This window comes from Meles meles, chromosome 2 (genome assembly GCF_922984935.1).
Source record: "Meles meles chromosome 2, mMelMel3.1 paternal haplotype, whole genome shotgun sequence".
Classification (NCBI taxonomy): Eukaryota; Metazoa; Chordata; class Mammalia; order Carnivora; family Mustelidae; genus Meles; species Meles meles.
Genome location: NC_060067.1, coordinates 198206094 through 198231875, shown reverse-complemented (window position 1 = coordinate 198231875; position 25782 = coordinate 198206094).

Below are 25782 nucleotides of genomic sequence, written 5' to 3'. Positions count from 1 at the left end.
AGAGATACTAAATACACTTACCCTCAAGGACAAGTTTATTATCACATTAAACCAGAAGTTCTCAATATTTATTAAAAATAATAATTAATATACACATGAAAAAGCCCATTAAATAGCAGTATCTAGGAACCAACATCAGTTTATCCATCCATTCATTCGACCAACAAATATTTATTCCATATTTTGCACCAGGCCAACACATTGGGGTCACAGTAGTGAACAAAATATTTACATGTCATTATGCAAATCTGCATACTCCCAGAATCTACATTTTAATGAATTAGAGAATGCAGACACACAAGGCATACTGAAGAGTGCCATGGAGTAATCAAGAATAGCTGACCTCATTTGGAGACTAGGGTAGGAAGGAGCAGAAAGATAAGTTTCAAATGACAATATTATGTCTAAACTTAGTAGGAGTTAATTAGGGAAAAACGGGAGGAGGGTCCAGATGAGGAAGCGATATGTGCAAAGTCCAGGAAACAAAGAGAATGAGCAGGTGGAGGACCAGAAGGCCAATTTTCTGGCATGTGGAAAGCAATAGGAAAGGGGTTCTAGCTGATGTTGAAATGGGAGTCAGGGGCCAGATAATTTAGGGCCTCATGGGCCATATTAAAAATATAATTCTCTGTACTTAAAAAAAAAAAATTGGGAGCCAGTGAAGACTAGTTTGTGTACTGAAAATATATGTGCATCTGCCTTGTGGAAAGTTAATGGAAAAAAGTCAGAATGAATTCATATAGAGTTCATAAAAGGATTATATTAAGCATGAATATAATTAGGATTTGGGATTAATGAAGGCAGCGGAAGGGGGCATAGACTTCAGAGGCATGAATTTAACAGTTATTTTTGATCGATCAGATTTGGGGTGTATGTTGACTCCTTTTCCTGCATACAAGTAAAGTAAGTTAGACGCGCTACATTGGTATCATTGAAGAATCAGTGTCAGTGAGAAAATCATCAAGAACATTTTGGATGTTTGAATCTAAGTTTGCGATTTGTTTTAATATAAAAGAGGAGATGTCAGATAGGCAGGTGTAGACATGGGCCCGGAACTCAGTGGGATACCCATGCATGTGACTTAAGCCTGGAGTCATCTGGGTCTGGATGGCAATTTGAGCCCTGGGTAGGTATATAGTGGCCCAAAGAAAATCCAGTTTAAAGGAAAGAAGCCTATGTGTATTTAGAACTACATTTGGAGAGCATGATCACTATAGACAAAAATGAGTCAGCTTGCAAGATGGAAAAGCACAAACTAGCAAAGAAGAAGAAATTAAAATTCCAGATAAGAAAGGAATCCGAGAGAGAGAAAGAAAAAGAGAAAGAGAGAGATTGACACAGTTGAAGTCCTGAGAATCTTGAAAGTGATGAAGAGTGGGAATTTCAGCTGGCTCAGTTGTCAGAGCATGTGACTCTGGATCTGGGGGTCATGAATTAGAGTTCCACATTGAGGGTAGAGTTCCTTAAAAAAATAAACGTGATGAAGAGTGAAAAACAACTGATGATTTTACTAATAGGAGCCTTTGGGGATCATTTTGTAACAGCCATTACAATGTAGTGATGAAGGCAGAGTCCAGATCGGGGTGGACTGAGCAGTAAGGGGAAGGTGAAAAAATGCAGCTAATAAGTATAAACAACTTTCTAGAAAAGTGTTGCCATAAATAGGGTGAGGAAGTGGAATCCTAGCTAGAGTTAGATGGGGGGGGGGGGGTCAGGGAGAGAGGAGTATTTATATTACATTGATGGAAAGATACCTATATAAAAAAGGGTGAAGATACAGGTGATAGAGAAGGTAATGAATAGGAGAAGGTTCCTGAGAAGGTGAGGTGGGATGTATTCAGAGTTGAGCTTGACCGGAAGGATGCATGCCTTCTTTGTCGTTGCTGAAGAAAATAAGTTAAAAAAAAATTACAAATGCAACTCTATTTTTAATACTGGGAAGTTGAATGATTTCCCATCTCATGGTTTCTGTTTTCTCCAGGAATTTGGTGGCCTGAACATCTCCTGAGAATGATGAGGAAAGGAGGTGATGTAATGATAGCTTTGGAGAGAGTCAAGGAGATCAGAGATAGGAATTGAGCAGAAAAATGCAGTAGGATTCTTAAGCAGCATGGAGAGTATAATGATGTGTGGTTATCTTGGCTTTGTTTTAATACCAATCCAGGTGGATTTGGTAATCCTGAACCATAAATAAGTTATTCATAATCCATATTTGTTTGAGTTTCTCCAGTTGAACTCAGATGCCCGGAGGCAGGCAACGGAGGAAAGGGGGTATTTGGGTTCATTGATGTTTGAGAAATAGGTATACAGTGATAGAAGGTGCAAGGACGTTAGGTCATTGGCAAAAGATTTATTGACTAGATATTGGAACGTAACCTGGGTAGAGGGAACAGCGAAGTCAGGAAGGCAACCGACACATAGGGTAAAGGTAGTGGTTATGTGTACTAGGCTCTTGACACACTTGAAGATCGGTCATGATGGGAGTAGTCGAATAATTAAACTGTAAAGTCTAGGAAATTGTGATCTTAAAATGGGATGCCTGACTTACTGACTTTATTGATGGAGCAACTTCAATAAAGACAAGATTCTGACTATATTCATGTAAGAGGTTAATAGAGTGGAGGTTAAAATTCACTGAATATGTACACCTACCTCAGTGTACTCCTGAACTGTAATGAGATTGAGAATAAGAATCATATCCTATACTCTGGGTTTGGCACATGGGATAGATTAAAAAATGTATATATATTGAATCAAGTTAACTCTTTGATTTTGTAAGTACTATCAACTACTATGGCATAATCACTTTAGTTTAAACCTTCTTTCTGATTATTGCAAAACTCAAACACTATTCAGAATATAGATACTTGCTCCTTTCTACATTGTAAGAAGTGGAGAGGAGTCAATCACGACCTTAAACTCCTCTTTTATCTGGGGAAGTAACTTCATTAGCTTAGCATGTATTCAGAATAACAGTATTAATAAAAATGATAACAAAAAGGTAAATCTTCTGTCTCTGATTATACATTCATAACAGGTAAAACTTGTTTTGTTTCACAAAAACTTGTTTTGTGAAAGAAAAGTGGTTTTTGAAAAGTGGTTTTTGTATATGACTGATAACAATTGCAATTAGATATTTGTGGCATTGTTGAGAAATTGTTATACCTATTCAATAGTAAACTGAGCAAAAGAATGACTGTTATCTTTTTAAATATCTACCAAAATTACCATTATTCTATTAGTGAGAGATAGAAAAGTCCTAGCAAAGTTCCAACAAAAAGTCCTTGTGTTTCAGCCTAGAACCTCCAATTCGACAAAAAAATAGTATACAAAGTAGACTTAATTGAAAAGACAGATCTATGACCGTGTCTAAAGTAACCACTGTCTTAATAACATTCTAGTTAGAGTAATACATTCTTTCCTTGATTTTCCAAAATTTTTGCATGGTAAAAATTTATTTCATAGTAAAAATTCTAAATATGACTCATTTAATTTTCAGAGTCATTGTTATACCTAGAAGGCAGCTCCAAGATATCCTCATTTTGACCGGGATTCTGAAAAAAAGTGTGCAATGATAATTATATTGAGATAAGAGATGTCTTAAAACTCAGTGGGCATATATCAAGTGAGTCAAAATAAAGAGCTTTGATGTTTGTGTCTTGCGATTGTGGTTCTCTAGTAGCCCATTGGACCCTGGTTTATGTTTCTCATAAATCTAATTTCAGAGGAATAAGGTACTGTAAAGATTGTTGTTGACCGTTGAAATTAGGTTAATTGCTTGGTTTGAGCTATGATTGTCAACATGGATTTCCTCAATTTTATGCTAAAACACTCATGCTTATTCATTATTTTTTTTAAAAGATTTTATTTATTTGACAGAAAGAGAGATCACAAGTAGGCAGAGAGGCAGGCAGAGAGAGAGGGGGAAGCAGGCTCCCTGCTGAGCAGACAGCCCGATGTGGGGCTCGATCCCAGGACCCTGAGATTATGACCTGAGCCGAAGGCAGTGGCTTAATCCACTGAGCCAGCCAGGTGCCCCTATTTTTTAAATTTTTTAAAAAGATTCTATTTATTTGTCAGAGAGAGAGAGCAAACAAGCAGGGAGAATAGGAGGCAGAGGGAGAAGCAGGCTCCCCACTGAACAGGGACTCCCGCCCACTCCCAGATGCGGGACTCCATCCCAGAACCTGGGATCATGACCTGAGCTGAAATCAAATTCTTAACGAACTGAGCCACCCAGGCGCCCCTCATTATATGTTTACACAGTGGTATCAGTCACCTTTATGCATCCCCAGTGCTAATCACGCACCTTCTACTCATGAAGATTTGGGGACAGGAAAGAATGACATCACAGCTGTAGAACATTCTTACCAACTCCCCAACTCAGAAATTGCTGGTTATTTTAATTTTTTTTATAAAGATTTTTATTTATTTATTTATTTGACAGACAGAGATCACAAGTAGGCACAGAGACAGGCAGAGAGAGAGGAAGGGAAGCAGGTTCCCTGACTAGCAGAAAGCCCGATGCGGGGCTCGGTCCCAGGACCCTGAGATCATGACCCGAGCCGAAGGCAGAGGCTTTAACCCACTGAGCCACCCAGGCGCCCCTTGCTGGTTATTTTAAAAGGTCACTTGACCTCAGCAGAGTTGGGCACAATGGAGATAGATTTATAAATCAGATTTAAAGCACTGCCATCGCTCCGTGTGAACATGGCCCTAATATTCTGGGATAGTAAACAGAAAGGCTTTCTTTTTTTCCTTCCTGTGTCAACTAGCATAGAATTTAATCATGAAACAAACAACCGTGAACAGACTGAAGGTAAATAAAAATAATCTGTTCTTACAGCTTTTCTGATTATGGCTTTCGGAGTTTATTCGGAAATTTCATAGGCCTCTTTTTTGGTTATAAATAAGAAAACCGGAAGCACGGGGTGAAGAATCCATGTTAACAGCTTAGATCTTTCAAGGTAAATGGTGGTCGTTACCGGGCAGAGGTTTGTGAGCCTGGACAGTCGTCCTCCCTATCCACGGTTTTGCTATCCGTGATTTCAGCGAAGTCCAGTCAGCCTTGGTGTGGAAGGTCAGGGGTCAGGAGGTCAGGGGTCTCCTAGTGTGATGTCACATGGCCTGTGTCCTTTCCTGCATCTGATCGCATAGGCATTTTATCACCTCACATCATCACAAGGAGGGAGGGAGTACAGGACCATAAGGTATTTGACAAGGGAGCGACAGAGGGCGCGTTCACGTCACTTTGATCACAGCATCTTGTTATTATTGTTCTATTTCATTCTTACTGTTAATCTCTTACCATGCCTGATTTATAAATTAAACTTTATCGTAAGTAAGTGCGTATAGGAAAAAACATACACAGGATCTGGGACTCTCTGTGGTTTCAGGCAACCCCTGGGGGTCTTGGAACTTATTTCCCTGTAGGAAAAGGGGGATGACTCTGTTGTGTGTGTACATGTATGTGTCTGTGTGTGTGTGTGTGATTACTACCTTCTCTTCAAATGTCTTAGTCCATATATTTAATTATATTTGTCCTGTTATATAACACATCATAGAAGAAGGTCATTGGCAATACAGGGAGAATTGCAAAGCAAAATTTTCTCCGGAAAGAAGCATTTAGCAAATGCTACTCGAGTAATCTTTAAATATGCTGTGGGGCCCTGAGTGGCCATGTCAAACTCAGCAAAATCTGCAGACCCAGTCAGATTCCACTCTGGAAGCAGGCAGTGGATGGTCACCCCTCCCCGGCCACTGCAGGTGATCTCTGGGAATGACATCCGCTGCAGGAACCGTCTACCATTGCTATCGCTGTTTCAAGCAGAACAAAACTGGTGATTAAATGTTTAAAAAAAAAAAAAAGTCATTCCTAAAGAGCTTACTTTCAAAGAGATACCTGGGTTTTTTGGAAGGCAGGGGTATACCAGCACTAAGCTGAGAATTAAAACCTCCCGCAAGTGGTATTTGTAGCAAAATAAAAACTATCAGCCTTATCCCCACGGAACTAGACCGGATAGCTCCAGCAAGAATCGCGTGACAGACATGATTTTTAAGTGAAGATGTTTTAATTTTTGTGATATAATGACAGCCGAAGCCTTTTGACATCCTAATATTCTGATCATTTTTCTTGTCTAGAATGTCATTATGCCTGGGCAGGCAAGGGGTTATGAACTGTACAAATTAGCAAATTACTGCCTCCACTCGGCACAGAGAGACTGGGCTCGTCTTACTGGGTCACGCGTACATTTATGAACATTCAATTAAAACAACAACCTGTCTGTCAGATTTAAATTAAGAATGTGTACATAATGTGTGGCCTTTTTAAATTGTTTAAATAAACAGTGAAGTCAGTTTAAATGTTTTTCTGCCTCCACTCAGGTGGAGTTGTTCATTCCAGCTTGCAAATAGTCAAGGTGCGCAATCCGTGTGCGTTGGATGATTGATAAATATTACAGAGGCATGACGGAAGTCAGCTCAATGCAACATCTTTCTCTCGCCTTGGTACATACTCCTGAGAAGGCTTTTAGACTTTAAAATCATTTGAAAAATTTACTTTTCAAACTGACTTCAAAAACATTTGAGATTTCCAAGAATTTTCTTTTCTTCAGGGTTCCTTTTTCTAACCATGTTTGCTAATATATTGTAAATTGCTAGCTGAATAGTTATTTCTTCATATTATAGGAAATATCACAACTAATACATTTTTTTTTCTCTTTTTCAAGATATGTTGCAAGAAAACATACAGAGTTAGGAACATTCTAGAAATGATTGGTCCTTACATATGCGATGCCCCAGAAATGTACAGTCGTTTTAAACTTCCTGTGAACTCATTCACTTTCAGTTCCATGGAAAACAATGGAAGCCACATATTTAATATTGCTCTCTTTGAGTTAGTTCATATTAAAATGTTCTAAGAAATTATAAATTCACCATAATAGATGACTCCATTGACTCTAAAATATAGGACCACTAAACTACCATTACCCTTTTTTTTTTCCTTTTTTGATTCATGGACTTATCCGACAATAACTGGAGGGCTGGTGCTATTAACGTACCTTTACCTAAAAACAACTAAAATCAAGGCCTGTGTGCAAAAAAGGGATTAATGCAATTATGCTTCCATCTCAAAATTTTGTGATTAAGTACATAAACCAAAAAATAACTATACTCCCTGTCATTAATATCCCTGCCTAATGAAGTGTGTCTGAAGTATGACTTTACTTTTAATTCTCTAGTTTATTTAATTTAGGGACCAAAACACACAGATCCACATTAACTTGCGTGTGTTTCTAATTGTAGTCATTCATCACGGACCCCTCGGTTACCAATTCTGTATCCTTTAAGCATTTGATATGGAACATGTTGATTTTTAATATAAAAGCTGGGCAACCCATGTTTCAAAAGATTTTATTTATTTATTTGGAGAGAGAGAGCAAATGAAGGGTGGGCAGAAGGAGAAGGAGACACCCCGCCGAGCAGGAGCCCAACACGGATCCTAGGACCCTGAGATCATGACCTGAGCCACCCAGATTCCCCATGGCAACTCATTTTAACTCCCAAGAGTGACACCTCACTACTTTGGAAAGTTAAGGGGAACAATTAGTAGAAAAGCAGACTGGTGGGGATTCTAGGGCTGGGGAGCTCTTGGAATGGTCTGATTGAAGCTTGGAGCATAATGTATGTGTTTGCTCTGAAAATCCTTCATCTTCTGTCTCCCAGAATGGGCTTTCTAAAATAAGTTTATGTAACATAAAATGCACATAAAACTTTGTCACGAGAGCACGCGCATGCACTCCAATCCTTACAGAATCAAGCCTCATCCCCTCTGTGAGGCTTATGTGAATTGACCCTATTGATTCCTCCTACCCTGGCCCTAACACTAGCTGTAGCCCACGTCGTGCTTCAGCGGCAAGCAGGCGCATGGCACACTTTCATCCCCTCTCTGAGCCTGTGCCCTTGGTGCTTAGGTTGTCGGCAACACCATTACTCTCTGCGTACTCAGCCTAAAAGGCTCTGCTCAAACGTAAACTCCCAGGACCAGGCAGAAGGTCTCCCTCGTGCCCTTGCATCAACGTGTGCAGACTCTATCCTATCAGTTTCCATAAGTTATCAACATGGTTTGTTGAAATATTTGCAGCACTAGAATTTACGGTCCTCGGTGTCAGAGGCTGTGTTGTATCCATCTTCCTATGCCCTAGACCTTGGTCAGTGTATAGGTGAGACCAGCGCCTGGTCCCCATCAGGAGCTCAGTTACTGTTTATACATTAACCCATGACTTAGCCTCTGAGAGAGAGGTAAGGTACATTTATACTTCAGCCACATCACCTACTATTGTCCACTTTTTCAAGCTCTAATATCATTGAATCGTTCCTTTACTGCCACCAAAACAAAGGAAGGGGTTTGCTTGATCACCAGTTAGCACACAGTTACCAGCCAGATCTTAGGGGCCCATGTCCCCCCACCCCAACGCGCTCAGCATTCTTCTCTCTTCCTCCTTGATCTACTCTTCCTTCTCTCCCTTCTTTTTTTCTCCTCCCGAATCATGAAGTAGAAGAGAGCACTGAGTTGCTCAGACCTGTCTAGGTCCCTCTTAACTCTCCCTTAAAGGATGGCGGAGGCTGCGTTCCAGACATCCACCCCCTTCCTTCCACGCATGCAGACTCACACCCCTCCCAACATGCCAAGTATTACACTCGGAGGCAGTTGCAGTTTGGAAACTACGCCTACCTAGAAACATTTTGAAATGCCAAGTTGTTTTAAACTTGTATGATTAATTCAAATAATAACCTTTCACTAATACCATCAGCTTGATTGTTCACCAGCCATTATGAAAGGTGTGAGCTCCCCGCTTGTCATCCCTTCCCCCCATCCCCGCCCCGGGCTCTTTGGCTGCTCTGCTAGAGGGAGGGCCCTGGAAAACAAAGAGCTGGGACTTAAAATCAATCCATTGTTCCACACGTTATCAGCCCTGAAAAAGATTTTGCAGAGAACACTGTTGCAAGGATACTCTAAAATACGGTTTGGGAATTACAGTGGAATTTATCTCTGCTTACCCTGTAACTGATCCCTCATGCAATCAAAAATGAATACAAAGGTAATGTTTAAAAAAAGAAAAGAAAAGAAAAGAAAAAAGCTCTGGCCAATAGCCAATACAGCTCTTTGTCTTAACATTTGGTCTGTTTATTTTATTTCTAAGTAACGTGTCGAAATCGCTTTTAAAATTCTTTGAAAAAAATATTATCTAAAGAGGGCACACTGCTGTGGCCCAGATTCCTCTGACTTTTGAAGCTCCTTATTGATTTAGGTCCAGTTTCTTGAATTATTGATCCCTTAACTACTAGAATAATCAAGTGTTAAAACAAAAGCAGACCTTACACCATATCTGGGCGCTTCCTCTTTCTTTTAAAATAAAGAAACAGAGTCAGAGAGGTGAGAGGAGCTGCCCCAGGTCATGTTCTCTCCTTGATGCTAACTCATGCTGGATGGGCAGGGTCAGTTACTGGTAGAGCTGGAATAGGAACCAGGCTGTTTTCCTATTTTTACACTATATGAATATTGAAGAATCAGCTGTATTTTGGTATTCTGACCAGTGCCTTGAATTAAAGCAATATCATATTATCCGTAATTGTCTCTCACTTCTTCTCAACATCTTTGAAAAACACTATCCTTCCTTGGGAAAATATTGCAGATTTATTCGGGTCGATTACACAAAATGAATTGTACAGGTGCATTTGGGGCAATTATTGTAAGTCTCTTCTTCAGACTCTTTTCTGCTTTACTCATCATGCTCCCTAGGAAACAGTCATCCTTTTTCACTGTTTCTTTTATACCCAGGCTTCCATATATTATCTTGGAATCGTAAATAGGTTCTAAGGCTTCCCACATGTCCGGCTCATCAGGTGTTAGAGCAAATGTTAATGTTAGTATCCTTGTTCTTTTGGAGAAATGATGATGTGCCAAAATGCTAGCAAGTTGAAAGTGCTTAGATATGCAGAACTAAATATTTTTTGCAAGGGTAGCTCTCTCTTTAAATCTTATCCCTAGCACTTTTATTTCCTACATCTCTCCGGCAGTAATTTTCCAGGAGAAATATAAATCCTGAAATGAATTCATTTGTTACATTGGTTGTTCTAAAACAAAAATCAAGACCCAATGGAAGCAGAACTGATCTGGAAAGTTCTGTTTCACCTTATGAAAGAATCTTTGCCCAAATCTGTCTTCTTTGTTAGCATGGAGATCTCCACTGATGAGTAGTACTAGTGATTACTTGGTGGGGTTTTTTGTTGTTGTTGTTTTTCGTTTTGTTTTTGTTTTTTGTTTTGTTTTTTTTTTTTTACAACTCCTTCAGTCAGTTCAGTGGGCAAAATATAAAGTTAGCTCCCATGCTTTGAAAGTTGGTAAAGATCTTTAATTAACATCAATTATAGTTGGCATTATTTTCAATTTTAGTAGCAAAACTCTGTCAGGCTAAGATAATTGTGGTTATGGTAGGAAATTTTTGTCATCAAGGTGCCACATTCCTGCCCACTAAAGAACAGCCCTCGTATTCTCAACATTATGTCTGTCACTATACCAAGTATAAAGAAGTGAAGAATCTGGGATACTCTGGGGCCAGGATTTGCCCTGCTGGATGAATATGGCTACCAGAGTATCAAGAAATGCAATGTTTTGATTTTTAGCTATAAAGAAATCATGGCCAATTGGTGTCTAAAGCTTTCTATTGATCCAGTTTTATGGCGATAGACATCTAGAAACAAATTTCTCTGTAACCGACTAATTTACAGAAGACTGAAAGTGGGGGCACCTGGGTGGCTCAGTGGGTTAAAGCCTCTGCCTTTGGCTCAGGTCATGATCTCAGGGTCCTGGGATCGAGCCCCACATCAGGCTCTCTGCTCAGCAGGAAGCCTGTTTCCCCCCATCTCTCTGCCTTCCTCTCTGCCTACTTGTGATATCTGTCAAATAAATAAATAAAATCTTTAAAAAGAAGAAGAAAAAGAAGAAGAAGAAGACTGAAAATGTTGACACCATGATTCAAAATACAGTACCAGGAGAGTGGATGGCCACTCTTTGAGCTCTTTACTTTTAAGTGATTGCATTTACAGTTTACAGACAAAACCCAGAGTTTTATTTTCAATAGGTCTAATATAATATGTGAGAGGAGGGAGCAATTTTTTTTATTCTCTAAAAATGTGTATTTATCAAGTACTTCTCACAATGATTTCAGTGTCTCCATACATGGTGGTTAAGAGGAAGGATGATTTTCTTGGTGTCTGGATTACTATAGGGATATTCAAGACAAGCATTTTCAAGTAACACCATGGACAGCCTGCGTGGCTTTTCTCTTCTTCATGTGGCAAGAGGACTATTAAAGACAGGACGTGAGTGTGACTGGTCCATGGGGAGCCAATCAGAAGGCTCAGTCTGGAAAACGCCAGTCAGCAGGCCCATCCATATGGCAGGCAGCAAATGTAAAATCACCTTTCCTTCCCAATTTCATGTTTTTAGCAAGATGATAAAAAGTGGAAGTAGGGGAAAATCCTAAATGTGATCAAATGTGATGGAACTTTAGGGAAATATTTCCCCCATCCATTTCTGGGGATGAATAGGGCAAATCCATTAGTGAGGAAAGGCTTGGGGTTGGGGCGGAAGAAACCCACCACCAAACAAAACAACAAAGGAACCCAGTCCTCACCGCTAAATACAGTCTATAGCTAAGACTTCTTTATATGGTTTTTCCGAGAATGAACAACACGCGCTCTTTTTAATGTTTCCCTACTGCTCCTGAAAATAAATGACTCTGCCAAGGTAGGCAATGGGGCTATCCATACCTCAGTGATAGGTGTTTTGTTGAACTGCCTCACTCGCTGGCATACTTTCCAGAAGTTAGGCTTCTAAGCATAAAATATTCTTTGTTTGTCCTGAATATTTTGCAACATGAGACAAGCTCGGTACAATTTATGCTTCAGTGTGTCCTACAGCAACTGAGATGTCATATTGCACAATGCTGAAGGTAAATCTACAGTAATTTATTGTCTACCTTTAGAGTGGGTTACTTTTACCTTGTTAAATGGTTTCATTGCCTCTGAGGGGTTATTTGCATACATTTAACAGAATGCAGACCTGGCCACATTTGTTTCTAATGTCTAATTAGATGTGAAGGAACCTTGACTTTAATATTATGCTCTAAATTTAACTCCGGTGAACTGTGACTGAAAATGATATTACACTCTATTAGGTATGATCTGGAAAAATAAGCATGTAATTTGTAGTATTATTATTACAACCCCTTTTACTGCATATGTTTCAGACACTATTATAAAATGAATGTCACCACCATTACAATTTTGACATTTTAAATGAAACTGGATGAGGAGTCATAAAATTTAAATAAAAGAATATTCCATACGATTAAAGTGAAGGCCTTTTCATTTTCCCCATAAACTTGAAAGTCCGTATTTAATCTGTTTAGCTGGTTAACTAATCGGTTTTTGTTAATGCTGTGGCAGATGATTTTGCATGGTGTATGGAGCACTCCTTTTTTAGTGAAGATTAACCATTAAACTTTAATTGGCATTCACAATTTAATGGTAATCTACACGACAGACTTGCATTTGTGATTTTTTAAGTGTTAAAGGAGATAGGCGAACATCCTATTTTGAAGGGCCCCCCAAAGTTTCCTGGGTTATAGCTGTTCCCGTAACAATACTATGTTCAAGTTCATTGTCATCTTTCATGGTTAAGTTCTCCAGTGAGTTTCTAGAAATGTCCCTGAGGCGATGGTATATGGACAGTGGTGTTTTTGTTCAGGAAATGCAGAAATGATAGGTGAGCAAGGACTTGAAGGATCTGGCCACGTGCTCTGTGGTTCCGGCATTTGCAGGAATAGATCAAACCTGGGTCCTTTGTCACAATGATAATCAATACTACTGGACTTGGGAAGAAAATGAGGGAGGAGAGGTAGCAAGGAGACTTTACGCTGTAGGAATCAGTTCATTCCAGAGATGTGTTTTGAGTTCCTGCTATATGCTGGGAATAGGATACATGCTCAAAAAACATGCCATTCTCTCATGAATGTTACTGATATTTTTATTTACAATAATGAGTGAGATGAAATTCAAACAACAAAGATGCATGTTGAAACTTTGTTCTTTCAGAGATTCTGAGAGCCATTTTGCTGAAACACAATATTTTCCAGATGTCAGAGGACTATTTCTTTGATTTCGTTGTTGTTGTTATTCAAAATGGAAGGGCTACACCCTTAATTCACTCTTAAACATAGTCTCCGTTATGAATATTTTTCCATTACTTTCATTCGATCTAGAAGACCAACAGAACTGTAGATCAGAAGTCCTGACTTGTAGCATTTTCCAACGTCAATGGTGTAAATTCACACATCACGGTTAATGCTTAACTGTCAATATGACATCACTGAATATGGAGTTGGGAGGAGAGTCTCAGTGGCCCACTATTACGTAGGATTCTCACCATACGGACCGAGTGGTTGTAAATTATCTTAAGAGCTTGGCTAATATTAAAATACACCATTATACTAACGAGGTGATGAATTCTGAGTAACTGTTTTGTTTTTAGTACAACCTAATTATAAGTACATATAATTTAATTTTTTAAATAATTGCTGTGTTTATCAACTGGATGGCAAAATCCTTGATAACTTAACAATCTATATTCACAAGCTAGGATGAGTCAGTTCTCACCCCTTCTCCTTGGTAGAAAATGGCTTTTTAGAGGCAAAAGTAGAAACAGGAAGATCTGCCAATAGTATGAGGAAAAGATGATGGTGGTTTGATCTAGGGCGGAGGTAGTAAGATGTAGTTGGGTTTGGGATACGTTTTGTAGAAAAAAATCTAGGAGAATTTACTGATGAATCGGATATGGAGGTTGTCCTTATTGCCTGAACATCCTCATGTATGTTTGAATTTAGAACATTTTTTTGGTCTACATCTGTAATTATGTTTCTGTCACTTTTAAGCAATACAAATAAATGTTAAACAGGTGAGCATCTTTAGCATTAATCTCATAACACAATTAACATTATTAAAACTGGAGATGAATAAGCCCAATTAAAATAGCATCAGGGATTTGTAGAAGCGCAGATCCTTGTGTTCTCTTCTCAAACCTCTTCAAGCTCCAGATGTTCTTTCTTTGCTCTCTAAGTACGCACGGATGTGAGCACATTAATATTTGGGTACATTGAAAAGAAACATGCATAATGAATTATTTCGAATGAGGCTGAGTTTTATAAATTTGAGGAAGGTACAACTCCACACGAATAATGTTAATGTCTTCAAAGAAGATCTGTTCTTGAGAACTCTGATTTCTCTTTACTCAGTCACATCCTTCTTATTTTCCACTGTAATGCATATCTTAGCACATGGATACACAGTTTCAGGAGGGATTGAATGTTTACTACTTATCATCATAAATAAGCCATTATGTATAAAAGATAGAGCAGTTCACAAAATCCACATTCATTTTAGAGGAGTAATTTAATTGCAGATCTGCTCTCTGACTGTCATCTCTGTGCGTGCTAGGAACATAGCCCATGTCTTTTCGGTAATTAAAGGAATTATAAACATCCACGGATGCTCTGTGAACATGCCCCACTCTCTCTGGGTGAGTGTTGGAAAATTTCAATAAGTGATGATTAGATTAGGTTTTAAATGACAATTCAAGTTCTAAATAATATTAATAATGGTGTGTCTTACTCTCCCACAATGAGTCAGCTTGTATTTTCCCCCTTTTGTGATTCAATATAAGCTTAACATTGATTCCTCCTTTTTTGTGGACTTCTTTTTTTTTTCAGAATTAATATTGAAATTGACTCCCTGGTTTACCTAAATAATGTTTTCACGCTATCAGTGCCTTGCTGAATATCTGAAAATTAAGAAAATCAGAGCAGTTCAATGCCTCTTTCCTTTACATTCCGAGAGGGGATGTGGGATTGAAAGAGTCACTGGTCACTTCCCACAGGAAAAGCTAGACTTCCCTACCACAGCACTTTGCCTTAATCAAATGCATTTTGTCCTCTCCTCAGTGAGAGCAGTTGGCAACAAATAACTTACACTTTGTATCATAGTTAAGCAGAAGTAACCGTGTGCTGTGGGGCTAGAAGACCCGGATTTCAGTCTTGTGCTTTCAGCCAACTGTGTGGTTATTGGTAGACCCCAGTTTCGAACTTTCTTACCAGTAAAAATAAGGGGCTAACTTGAATTCTGAGATCTTAGATCTGTAGGATAATCCCAGAGTTTTTCATATCTTAGATGAAGTGTCTGAAAAAGAGCAAGATGTCATATCTATACAGAATGCATCAAAATATGCTTTTCTTCACTGTAAACATCAGTTATTGGAAACACAAACAAACAACCACAACTTATTTTAACTGCCTGAAGTCAGTTACAGCAAAAATGATCTCACGTGAGGCAGTCGGAGATGTCCCCTGGCACGTGTGTCTAGGTTAACTGCTTTATTCAAGAAAGTGTTCAATGAACTTCAGAAATAAAATATTTCCCATGTAATGTCTTTGTCTTTTGGTTGGATTTTGCTTATTCACTTCATTGACTGTCAGTAATGAGCGGAGAGACCCATTTGCCATCTTTCTATAGAGCCCTAAGCCACTGATAGAGTTTATTTGAAAGCATTCGCTGTACCTATTTAACTTCTATAGATATTAAATATGTCATTATATATTATTAGCAGTCTCATTTTTATGGAAAGTACTAGGAAGACAATACCTACAAAATCCTGCAAAAACTGTTTTTGAAAGTTGAGCTAAATTAGGAGAATCAAGAACCATAGGCATTAGAAGGATTCAGAAGACAAAGCAAGTAGGATAAAACAAAGATAAAAGACACATTCTTCTGCTCTTGGGCCCCATTCTGTTCTCAGCTTCCCCCTGAATTGCCACTCCAGAGACAAGTGGTTGAACTCCCACATCTGGTCTTTTCAGAGCCCCACGTACATCTCAACAGCAACCACCACGAGGAATCAATCGGGAGGCGAGGAGGCTTGTAAGTGGGTCTCCGATTGCTCTCATTTCTCACATCTGGATCATTTCTGCCTTCACCTCAATGTGGCCATTGCCTCCTGCTGCCCCTCTTATCGTGTGGCACTTAGAAAATTGAAATTCCACTTCCATGTCTTCCTTGACACTCCATCCATTAAAGTGACCCCTGACATCCTCCCATGCTGCAGGCATCCCTGTCTCCGTGGACCCAAAGCTCTGTACTGACTCCAGACAACTGGAAATATTTCACACTCACGCTTGCAAGCTGTGCGAACATGGCCCCAGGAACATATCCCAGCACATGGAAGACAAAGTCCTCCTGCCTGTTACACACCTACTTTCCAGACTGTTTTTTCTCTTCCTCCCCTCACCTTACCGTAACCATCTTTCTTCATTGCCCTCCGAATGGAACTTCTTTCTGCCTCCACCCACTTCCTGAAAATACTTAAATATTTTTCTTTCAGAAATAAAATCATTAACATTGGTAGGTTCTGTCATGGCTCTAATAAAGTATGGCTCAGTTTGGTTCTCATCAAATAGTTGCACACATTTCATAGGAGATGGACTTGTTTTGTTAGAAGTTGAATGTTGAACTTGAGCCTGTACTTATAGGTTTTTTCTACTTCTTCACTGGTTTCTCCCTATTGTTTGGTCCCCACAGCCCGTCCAGTACAAACAGATTAAGGAGATGGTTTTGGTTTCTGCTGCTACGGGTAGCTTTACTACTTAAAATCCATATCAAACTGTTAATTGTGAGTTAGAAGAGTAGAGAGTCAGGCAAACTGAGAACTTTGAGCCCTTCACAGCCCGATTATTTCCAGAATTCAAGGTTTGAGTCTCCCTCTCTAATTATAACCTCTGTTCTCAAAGCTCTCCGACTTTCTCACCCACAAAACTATTCTTGATCGCTATCACTTTCTTTCTCTGGGCCTCCATTTGGTTCCATTTCTGTCCCCCTCCCCTTGACTCCTTGCACAGCTCTGCTGTATGGCCAAGCATCACAACCATGCCTTACATACTCTCCTACACTTTTACCTTGTTGGCTCCCCCAATGTGCCGAGTCTCAGACTCTGGGGAAATCCCGTTACCGAATCTTAGTTGTCCGTCAAGTGACCAAAGTTATCGAAGACAGTCAAGAAAAAATGATGCTGTCTCAGGTCAGCGGGGCCCCCAATGCTACTCGAAATCCTTTTATCCTTAGATATTGATTAAATATCAAAATTCTGAAAAATTCATTTGGGTGGTCACCAACGTTAAAAGGTCAGTGCGTGCAAGTTCATGGAGTCGGGGAATGTAGGAAGGGAAATTCTGCAGCAGGCTGGTCTGAGACAGGAGTGACAGACGGGTCCCGAGAGAGTCGGGTCAGAGGAGAGCCCAGAACAACCCGCTTGGCAGGAGTGGTGCTGCTATTTGCACATGCTCGAATGTCTGTGCCCAGAGCCGACAAAGATAAATTCCACTGTGGTTGAACAAATAGGCTTTCCTCATCCTCAGCCAATAAATATCCCATATTCTGAACAGGCTCCCAATTGACTTCTTGGTACGGTTTGAGTTGATGGTCTGCACAGCTGTGTAGCAATGAGGGCTTGGGTTACATCACAGACAACCTCTCTGACTATAATTGCCCCATTACAGAAGTGATCAACTGAGACGCCATTGCCAAAAGTCCCTCGTTGTGAACTCCCCGAGACCGGATACAGACTGTTTTTGATGGAAGGCCAATCGCTTAGGGATTTACTGCCTAACGTTAGTGGTTCTAAGAAGACACCGAGCTTGCTTTCAGGGCACAAGGAAGGAACCATCTGTTTGCTCAGACCTTCGCCTGAGTGCAAACCTCATGGTCCCCAGAGGCTTTGTTGATGTTGTTGTTATTGTTATTCTTCATTATTTATTGATCACGGATACATAATGTATTGAGAGATGATAATGTTCATGGGAAATATAGTTTATGTGTATGAAAAATGCTCGACCGAGTGCACTAGACGTGATGTTTGGAAGAATAGTGCTTCTTACCTGGTAACTTAAGGACCCGGCTATTTAGAAGTAGTGGATTTTTATTATTTTTCTTTTAGGTAAAAGTGCATGAAAAAGTAAACCATGCCGACTGCACGAATCTTTGTCCAAATCATTTCATGCTCACGGAATTTATTTAATCCGGATCATCTTGGATTCCCTACGTAGTCCCTTCCTCATTTCATTCCCCATCTTCCCGTTCTCTTTCCCCTTCACTTATTCAGTCCTTTATTCACAAAGTATTTACAAACGTGTATTAGGTGTCAGAATCAAAGATTAATGAACAACTGCCATTATCTCAAAACCTTATCTTTTTAAAAAGGAGCCAAGACAATTTACCATAGATCATCTCCCCTCATGGTCAAAATACACAGACATTGCCCTTAAGGTTAATAACCTCATAATTAGTATTGTGGTTATGATCCTTAATAGCACAATTATAATAACATTTATTATTTACTGTATGGATGACATTAAAGGGAAATTGTTTTTAAAAATTTTGCTTAGAGTTCAATTGATGATATTGTACGTATAAATTTAGGGGTACAGAGTACAGAAGATTTTTCTTTAATTTCAGAGTTTCCTCTCCCCACATGGTACAGTTTTTCTTAATTTTTGTCTAGGTCTAACCTGTTTTTGTGATGATCTCTTTGTCTAAATTTCTCACAACGGAATTTCCCAAGATTCAAGGATAGGTGCTTACTTAGAAATTAATCAGCAACTAAAAGAAAACCAAACTTGTTTTAGAATATTAAGCTTCTATAAAGTAAAATTAGCAATAATTTCATCAACTTTCCTTATTTAAAAATGTTGCAAATATTCTATACTATAAATGTGGTAACAGTTTTAACATTTAGTTCCATAGAAGCTTTACCAAGTCTGCATGTGCGCTACCAGAAATTTTCAATAGTTGGGACAATGTATTGACGTTTGTTTTCTGTGACCTTTGTAAACATCAATGTCTTTACAGAGGTTCAATAATTTCTTTTGAATTTGAATGCTGAGAGTTAATGGAGAGAATACTAAAGAAAGACATAATTCATTGTTATACACATGCCCACATATACAATTTCATAGATGACACTTATTTTCTCAGTCTTAATGGCTGAGATATCCAAATGACTGGAATTCATCATAGTCTATATATTATCCATAGGGTAGGCCGAATCCATTCACAGAAGCTGCTTAGAATTAAGAATATAATTGTGATCTGAATAGTCTCTTGAAAAACCATATACGAGAGCAAATATATCTCTGAAAGTTCTTCACAGTATTGAAGAAATTTCTTCTTTAATATTATAATTTCAGTGATTTCAAATTATAGTCCAATAATTATAGTTAAATTGTATAAACAGAATGTCCATCAATTAGTAGTTTTATCTATGTGAATTATACCGAGAAACTTGAAAGATTTAGAACATTCCATGTGTGTTCTGATCTGGGAGCTATGAATTAGTACTTGAGGTTTGCAAGCATTTCTTGAGCCAGTTTCTTATAGTTCTTCCCAAAGAAGTCTTTTGCTCCCAAAATTGCCTTATAAAATAACTAAAATTTATCCATCATTCATGTACTCATTCTTTTTTTTTTCAAGTACTCATTCAATTTTGATCAACTAATATTTCCTGGGTTAATACCAAGTGCAATTCATAGTATGATGTGTCAGACATCCAGCGGCAAATGAGTCTCCTGAATCTGTATTTCTCTATTCCAGAGTTTAGTAAGGACCACACCACTAGCCTATATAGTGTCTTTGTGAATTTAAGACTTAGGACCATGGACTGAATTTCAGCCGTATTGGACTCTTGACTAGATATTTTGCATATAAGAAGCATTCTCCCCATTCATACACAGCATCTTTGTGCATGTTTATATAGCACAACAAGGTACAAGTTGTGATTAATTCTGTTCCAGAAAAAAGAGATAATCAGGGAAATATATACAGTATGGGAGGCAGTTTCTCCAAATGGTTTCCAGGGATCCTCCCCTTAGTATCCACACCTTGCATAACCGTTCTAACAAAGAGAATATTGCAGAAATGGAACTTCTCGGATTAAGGTGTAGAAAGGCTTATTTCTATCTTGAGTACTCTCTTGTTCGCTCTCATTCTCTCTCATTCTTTCTCACTGCTTCCCCTGGTTGAAGTGAGCTTCTGTGTCACAAGGCAGCCCTGTGGAGAGGCCCACAAAGCAAAGGACCAAGAAATGCCAGCAGCCATGAGAATGACCTTGGAAGCAAACCCTACCCCCGACCCCAGCCCCGCTCTACCAGGTGGCGTTTCCAAATAAGTCCACAGCTGTGGTTGCTAGTTTGACTGCATTTTACAAGACTCCTTGAGCCACAGGCACTCAGCTAAGTTATGCCTGGATTCCTGACCCACAGAAACTATGAGATAATGAAGTTTATCATTTTAAGCTATCAAGAGATACTACAGTCTCACTGTCTTTCTTGCCACAACTTTTTATTTTTATTTGTATGACAGTCAAATGGGTATTTTTGGAAGACCATCTCTCCTGGGTGGCTTTCTTCTAAGTGATGACATAAGGACCCATGCTCCTTCTATGCTGTAACCATGCCACCTTTAGGTACCAGTTCTATCCATTCAGTCAACAGATTGGGTGAGATTTAAAAAAAAAAAAAAAAAAAAAAAAAAAAGATGGAGATTTATTTGGGGGGGGGGGCACGGAGAGAAGGGAGTTGTTAGGGTTGAAAATCACCTATCCCACTTCTTTCCCTATTCCATTGGCCAGAATTTAGCAACATGGCAACAGTTAATTGGAAGAGGGCTGAGGAATGTCATCTAGCAGTATACCTAGAAGGAGAACATGAATGCTTTGGTAAAGAACTTGTCAGTTTCTACCACATGAGGCATAGAGTACTTGGGCCAGAACAGAATAGAGTGTGAGAGAGAGAAGGATGGAAATTCCAGGCAGAAGAATCAGCTCCTGGGAACCGAAATATTTTGGTGTAGAAGTGATGAAAAAGCCCAAGAGAGACCACATTCAGAAAGTTGGCCCTTGATTTTCTTTATGTAGTGAGTAGAGAAGCAAATTTGAAAATAAAAAACAAAAAAGAAACAAACAAACAAAAAACAAGGAAGTTGATTATGAAGAAATAAAATATATATCTTTTAGAAATATAATTATGCCAAAATATAGCAGATTTTATTCAGAAGTGTTGATGCCGGTTACTGAGGTCAGATTCTAACAGGCATCAAGAACATCTCAAGGGGTGCCTGGGTGGCTCAGTGGGTTAAAGCCTCTGCCTTCAGCCCAGGTCATGATCTCAGGGTCCTGGGATCCAGCCCCGCATGGGGCTCTCTGCTCAGTAAGGAGCCTACTTCCCCCTCCCTCTCTGCCTGTGATCTCTCTCTCTGTCAAATAAATAAAATATTTAAAAAAAAAAGAGCATCTCAAGCCTGAGAACATCAGTGTATGAAAGTAAGTCAAACAGGCTCCACATATAGGTATTGGATTGAATTTAGCTGAAAAACTAGTTCCTTCAGGTAACATTTCAGAATTTGTTCATAAGACAGTGCTGGAAACAAAGAGCTCACTTCCAACAAAAATTCTCACTAATAAATAATTTGGCTGTCAACACATTGCCAATATTGTGCTTTTTAAAAAATATATTTTGACTGGCCAAACTTTTAGCCTCTTTGTGCTCTCATTTTAGCTTTCTTTATATTCAGATTTAAAATAAGCTTTAATGTGTCATCCAATGGAAGGTAAATCTGATATGAAACTTTGTCAGAGAGTAGAGAGATTTGCATGAAATAAGGGAAGATTTGGGTTGCCTACATACTTGCTTTCTGAAGCTAAGGATTCCCTTGTTTTTTTAGTTCTACTGGTGGGAAATGAAAGAAACTAAATCCAGAATATTCCTTGCTGGCATAAAGACAAAACTCCTTCCATAACTTTAATAAAGAGATAATTTTATTCCCATGGTTCCTTCTTTCTTGTAGAACCATAGTGTTTAAATTATGTGGATCACAGAATGGAAGAGAAAATATTATATTAGACCATACAAACCATTAAGAAATATTTTTAAGTAATTAAAAACTAATTTAAACAAATGTTTTCAATAGATCTGAAGTCTCTTTCATAATAACAAGTGATGAGCCCAAGATTTACTATTATTTTGAAAGCTGCCCTTTAAATCCAAAGAGTAGAGTTTAGGTTTTTAATGGAATCTGTTTTATATCAAATAAGCTTTTGGGAGAAAGGCAGTAAATCGTATTTGAATCTAAAAGATGAATAGATGCTTCTCAATGAATGTGAATTCTGCTGTTGCCATTTTTATTGGGATATGAAAACTTTGGAAGAAAATATGAGTTGAGATGGTTTTGGACCTACTTTATTTTTTAAAGAATGTTTTACCATCAGAATAAAAGGGTATCCTTTATATGCAAATGATTAGAATGACATTCGTTTTGGGGGAAAAAATTAATTGAGGGGGAGAAACTGGAAATGTCACTATAGAAATCCTACTGGCCTGTCACCTTGTGGAAAAGTGGGAAGGTGCTTGACTTTATGTTCTGGCCCGGTATCTCTTCTCGTCAGACTTGTAATTTGGGGCTCGCTATTTGTCATCTCAAGGGGCCTCTTCTAGCCTGTATGCTGCCTTGTGTGACGTTAAAGATGTCTCCTCCCCACTGGGCCTCCTTGAGCAGGGAACAGTTTGCCCGGCAGCACACAGTGGTCCTGCACCAATAGAATCTATAGCACCTACTAACTGGACCAAAGAAAATAAAAGGCTCAGCTCTGCAGACAGTAGCTTCTCTGTTGCAACCACTGGGTTCTGTTGCAGCAGCTACAGATGAGCAGCCACATGTGATGAGTACATGAACCAGCCACATGTGATGAGTACATGAACCAGCCGCATGTGATGAGTACATGAACCTGCCGCATGTGATGAGGACATGAACCAGCTGCATGTGATGAGGACATGAACCAGTGTGGCCATATTCCAATAAAATGTCCCAGTCGAGCTTCACTTATGAACTCTAAAACTTGAATTCCTCTAATTATCATGTCTCACAAAATATCATTCTTCCCTGTATTTTTTCTGAAACTTTCAAAAATGAGTTAAAAAAAAGAATAAAAATTATTCTTAGCTCACAGCCCATATAAAAATGCCTAGTAGGCTGGATTTGGCTGAGGGCTCTAGTTTGCTGAATCCTGATCGAGATCATTTATCTAATTACCTAAAAAAAAATCTCAAAACTTCCTACTCAGAGTGCTACCCTGGGAGTTTATTACAAATGTAGAATCTTGGGCCCCACACCCAGACTGATGGAGTTGGAATCTGCATTTTTAGCAGGATTTACTGGATGATGCTAGTGCTCCTTTAAGTTTGAGAAGTCTTGATGTGGAACACAGTTAAGAATCAGAAAGAACAGAGAAGATAACAGGCTTTCTGAATAGAGTAACTATACACCACAGAACTACACACTAAAGGCTATGAAATTATTAATACAAGAGCCCTTTAGGCCTTCTCTAATAACCAAGTTTTATATAAATATACATAGATGTGTATATATATGTATATGTATATTTATGTAAATATAGATGTAGTTATCAATACACATTGTGTGTGTGTTATGTGTGTGTAAGTTCATACGCACACACACAGTCTGATGATATGGTTTACCATCTGCAGCAAATTGCAGATGGAGGGCATTTCTGCAGGTAGAGTCCATCCGATAACGCTAGCAAATAATATCTAAAGTCTGAAATAGTTTTTTTTAAATGAAATCAAATTAAAATTCTAAAAGATCAGGAGTCTGGACTCACTTTGTGTCGAGTTGGACAGTTGTATGTGCACTTGGCAGTCCCTGGGGGCATCATCATGTTACAGCAAAATGCAGTAGCTGATGTTCATAGTGATAACCCTAGGGCAGCAAGGAAAGGTTAAATTATGTTCAGTGTTCTCTGCTTAAGAAGATTGGGACATGTCCTTGCACTTTAAGAAGGTTTCCATCACAGGCAGTTAAAAGGAAAAGAATGGTTGTGCTTAAAGAAGCTTACCTTCAATTATGTGAAAAGTTTTTATGTAGAATGGCATTCTCCACTAACGCTAGGTAATCATGGTTTTGTCTTTTTAAGTTTTTGTTGTTATTGTTTAATGTGTTAAATTTCATGTAAATTTCTTGAGGAGAGACATCTGTATTCTTTAATTTCACACTTTCCCGCTTGAGAAGGGCAAGACCATCTTTGTTTTCTTTTTCTTTTTACCTTTAACCTCTTAATAAGATGAAAAGGCTGTTGTTTCAGGTTAGCAGGTGATTGTGGAAGAGAAAAAAGGATATGCTTTTATCTCCTCAGTTCTAATTCTTCTCTCCCCCGACTCCCAATGGAATCCCCATCCCATTGCTTCACCATTCAGTTCTCTCTCTGTATCTTTTTCTATATTTTGCATCTACTTAAATACCATTTTTAAAGTATTAAATGTTATCCTAAGACCCTCTTCCCCAACCTGGCATCCACCATAGCACTAAAAAGTAAGTAAGTAGGTAAAAGTAAGATCTACAGATAGCTGAATAAATAGAGATAGAAGTAAAATGATTGTCAGAAGCAATTTGCACAGGCTGAGTACACTTACCACTGAAAGGTTGTGAAGATTATTTTGTTCCCCTCTTGGAGTGGTAGAAGCTAGGGCAGGTGAAGACTGAGTGAAGACCAATTAGAGAACCAGCACTAATGATGAGAGTTTACAAGCTTCAGGTTCCTCTTTTCCTCTATTGGACATTAAGGGGAGAGGGGAGAGAAGGGCTTTGCAGAGGGTGGGCTATGTGGGAAAACACCAGCAGAGAGAAAAGGAGGGACTGGCTATGGTAGGACCCATTCCAGTTTCTTCCATGAAATTCTAATTGAGAACTCACGGCATGGCAGACTGCAGAGGATTCTACTTCTCTGAGCTATGGTCAGGCCTGTCATTGATATGATATCCAGTTCCTAGGCAATTCTCCCCGTATGCTATATTTAAATTAAATGGCAAAATGATCTGCATTAATGAGGGCCCAGAGCACTGTCAGTACACTAGTAGGAAAGTCATACTTATGGTAATTCAGTTTCAATAGGTTGGTTGTGTAAAGAGAATGGCTGACAGCAGGTTATCAAAGCAATTTCCAAGTGGGCAACCAAAGATGGGCATTCTGACTGAATAGGGACAAAAGAAATGCTTCAAGGACATAGTGAATATACTCTGTAATAGTGTGGGAAAGCCAGCATTAGCTCAAAAGTCAAATAGCATGGAACAGCCGACAGAGAGCAAATGGGGACTGAGTAATTCTTGTTTAGAAAAAACATGGTGGGGGCGCCTGGGTGGCTCAGTGGATTAAGCCACTGCCTTCGGCTCAGGTCATGGTCTCAGGGTCCTGGGATCGAGCCCCGCATTGGGCTCTCTGCTCGGCGGGGAGCCTGCTTCCCCCTCTCTCTCTGCCTGCCTCTCTGCCTACTTGTGATCTCTCTCTCTGTCAAATAAATAAATAAAAATCTTAAAAAAAAAAAAAAAAAGAAAAAACATGGTGCTAGGAAGGAAGAAGCCTACGTGAGATTCTCAAGTTGACAATCACAGCCATGAGCTGTATGTCAAAATACATGTGCACCCAACTCAAAGGAGTTCCATACTACCAATTAGCTTTTGGAGTAATACCCATAAAGAAAAAAGTTCATCTGCAAAAGACAATAATTCTTTAATGCTGAGAGATTTTCCTCTCTCCAAAATTAGAAAACACGGA